The sequence below is a fragment of the Bactrocera latifrons genome, unplaced genomic scaffold, assembly GCF_001853355.1.
Source record: "Bactrocera latifrons isolate USDA-ARS-PBARC rearing strain unplaced genomic scaffold, ASM185335v1 scaffold_49, whole genome shotgun sequence".
Classification (NCBI taxonomy): domain Eukaryota; kingdom Metazoa; phylum Arthropoda; class Insecta; order Diptera; family Tephritidae; genus Bactrocera; species Bactrocera latifrons.
The window spans coordinates 974,860-977,959 of record NW_017537145.1 but is presented as its reverse complement, the minus strand read 5'-3'; the positions used below and the strand labels follow the sequence as shown (position 1 = coordinate 977,959).

The window sequence follows — 3,100 nt, the reverse complement described above, 5'->3', positions numbered from 1 at the left end:
TCCTGGCGTTGTGCGTTCACTGCCATTCAGCAGGCTGGAGAAGTGTTCCCTCCATAATTTAAGTATGCTCTGGGTATCGGTGACTAGATCACCTTTGCGTCTACGCTGGCTAGGTCTGTTGTCCGGTTGGACGAAAACGGGGGAAGCAGAGGAAGAGGAAGACCTCCACTACGTTGGAAGGACCAAGTGGTGAAGGATCTGGCTTCACTTGGAATATCTAATTGGCGCCACGTAGCGAAAAGAAGAAACGACTGGCGCGCGGTTGTTAACTCGGCTATAATCGCGTAAGCGGTGACTACGCCAATTAAGAAGAAGAAGGAGAAGAATGGAACAGTTCACTACTGGACTGAGTCAAACACCAAATCAGCCAGTGTTGGTCAACTACCTACTAAGGAAGAAGATCTCTCATCATCTCAACATTTCCTTCTCGAATGTTGCGCATTTGTCAGTTCAAGGCGAATACTCCTTGGATCACATCCCTCAAGGCGCTTTTGAAGATAATTGAAATTCACCTACATGAGTTTTTATTTTGGCTTCAAAAAAATACTATACTATACAATACAGTCTAAGTGTGATCTCCCGCCATGCTGAGTGATCAGCCATCTTTCGTAACTTAACTAATGTATCCTAATATAATACGATGATTTCTTAAAACATATGTTCAAGTTTCCATCATACTCCTGAGTCTTGATTCAAAATTAAAAAAGGAACTTTTCAATGAGATCTCAACGTTTAATTAGCTTTTACTTGTAGAAAACTTGTCTCTCATTGAGTAAGATAACAAACAAGTTTAGTATGCAAGTAAATCGATGATAATGCTAGTGACATCATGCACTCAGTGACTAGTTTTGAGTTCACTGGCAGCGAGCTCAAGACCTCTGTAACAGATCTACTATCGGAGTGCATACATTAATGCCTAAACGAAGCCCACTTTGTAAAAATATACCTGCTACTACCATGCCACTTTTGCTTGAAAAAGACTACGATGCTCTGGCTCTCTGAAACAAAGTAAGTAAGATGGCTTTCATAATAAGTTGATCCAAGAGATCCCCAAAAATTTATATCAAATCAGGTTGTTGAAGTTAGATTAATGGAACACAAGTGACATGTATAACGGTGGAGGAAAATCAACAAAGGATGAAAAGTGATAAGAGAGAGAGAGAGAGAGAGAGAGATAGCACATTGAGTTGCTCAGTTTCACGGTATCTACTTCTGATTATTAGTAAAAAATATTTAAATTTTAGTCTATTGTATTAGCTAGTGGTATTTACTTTCGCTATCAATTCAGGATTTGAGTCTATAACTCACTCTTTCTCATATTGCGAGGACCATAAGAAAACATTGAGTTATATTTCATTAAAATAATTGAAGAGAGATGACTTACTACTTTTTCTAATACCACATTCTTCTAAAAATTTCCCGTTATTAATGACTGGAACAGTACGTTGTTAGACTATACCTGCTAACTTAGAGGATATAAAACTTAACGCAATTGAGTGCTCCTAATTTATGTGTACTTTGTATTTCCCTATCCCATTTCTTTCAACAACTTTAGCTATTTATTTTAATCTCCTTCCTCATTCGGTCGCATAATTACCTCGTGTCCGCATCTTGGATCGCACTGCAGCGCTTTCGTTAGCCGCTGGTAGGGCGGTGTGGCAGGTTGACAGGGCGGCGGCACTAGCACTGACTCGTGATAATCACCTGCGGTATCCACGACTGCTGTTTTGTTGATGGCACCTTTTACACTAAAATACACAATGTCGTAACAAGAAACAAAACAAAGTGCAAATACACCGTCAGTCGGGTGGCGTTTAGTGAAAAAACGGCGTTCGTAAACGGACTGCTAGTCTGCCGTGCAATAATATCAAGCAAGACACTTTCCGTTCGCAGGAATTCGGCGTGGGCAGAGAAGGTCGTCGTGTGTTTGCGGCGGATATTCTTGGTGGCTGACAATCGCTTGTCGACCTCTTAATGTTGTTGTTTAACTTAGTTGTTAAGGCTTTCTTTATTGCCGGCGCTATTTACTCTATTTTGTGCAATAATTTGTTTCCATTTTTCTTTGTTTGTTGACTCGCAATATTTTGGCTATTTTTTATTAGACAATGTCTCTATTTGTCGTTTTATTGACAGTTACATCGTGGACCTGCTAATTCCAATTTGGTTCAACGCCTATCATGCCGCATCCAATTTGCCGCTAAGACATCAGCGCATACCTTACTTAGTCCCTTGTCTACTCGCAGGCTTGAGCGCCTTGCAAAACGGAGTCGCTGTGGAGGTATTCTCGACAGGTTATCACTTGTGACACTTTAGTTCGAGCACTCGTTTTAAGCTGAAATGAAAGAAATGAAGAGAAAGTTTTTTGTTAAATCTGATTTTGATAAAAAGTGCATAATACTGTGCGGTAATAGGTAAAATCTGAACCAAAAGAGGCTAATATATTGAGCTTATGCATTTCTTACTTCGAACTTTTTTAGACTACTTATGATTTTTTGGATGGTTAAGGTTAGGTAATTACGATAACCATTTTTATGAAATTTAATCTCTTATTTTTTTTTTTTGTTCAAAGCATGGTGTAAATATATCCAAAAGTTAGCCGCAATATACATTGTGACAAAGGAGCACCCGAAAATTGTAATTAAATTCTCCGCGTAAATTATATTTCAAAACAAAAAAAAAAAAAAAAAAGAAGTGTATGTGTTCGAGTTTGAGCGCGATCTGAAAAAGGAAAAATTGTATTTCTAACCAAATATCGCAACGTAGTCTTTGTAAATGTTAAAAAATGCTTACGGTGATTCGGGTTTATTAAAAGCACAAACTTACGAGTGATACAACCTTTGACTTCTTCAACTGATGAAAATATTAAAAAAGTGAAGGATATGGGCCTTAAAAATCGTCAGGCAAAAGCTCGATATCTCTCGGGAGTTCGTTTGAATGATTTTGGTGGGGGTTTTTTTTTTTGAAGTGTAAACCGATGTCATTGGACATGCTTGATTGTGCGAAATTTAATCCCAAATTCATGGAGAGCATTATCACTGCCGATGAGACAGGGGTTTACAAGTTTGACATGCAAACAAGTCAACAATCATCGGAACAGAGG

The 3,100-nt window shown here is 38.5% G+C and overlaps 1 protein-coding gene across 1 annotated transcript in view; it reads right to left on the bottom strand.

Moving 5' to 3' along the window:
• Positions 1-1,838, bottom strand: part of LOC108973582 (serine/threonine-protein kinase kin-29) — a 17,569-nt gene extending 15,731 nt beyond the window's left edge. Inside the window, exon 1 of the mRNA XM_018940947.1 lies at positions 1,598-1,838. The gene's annotated coding sequence lies outside the window, so the exon portion shown is untranslated. The remainder of the gene's footprint in view (positions 1-1,597) is intronic.
• Positions 1,839-3,100: the final 1,262 nt, after the last annotated feature.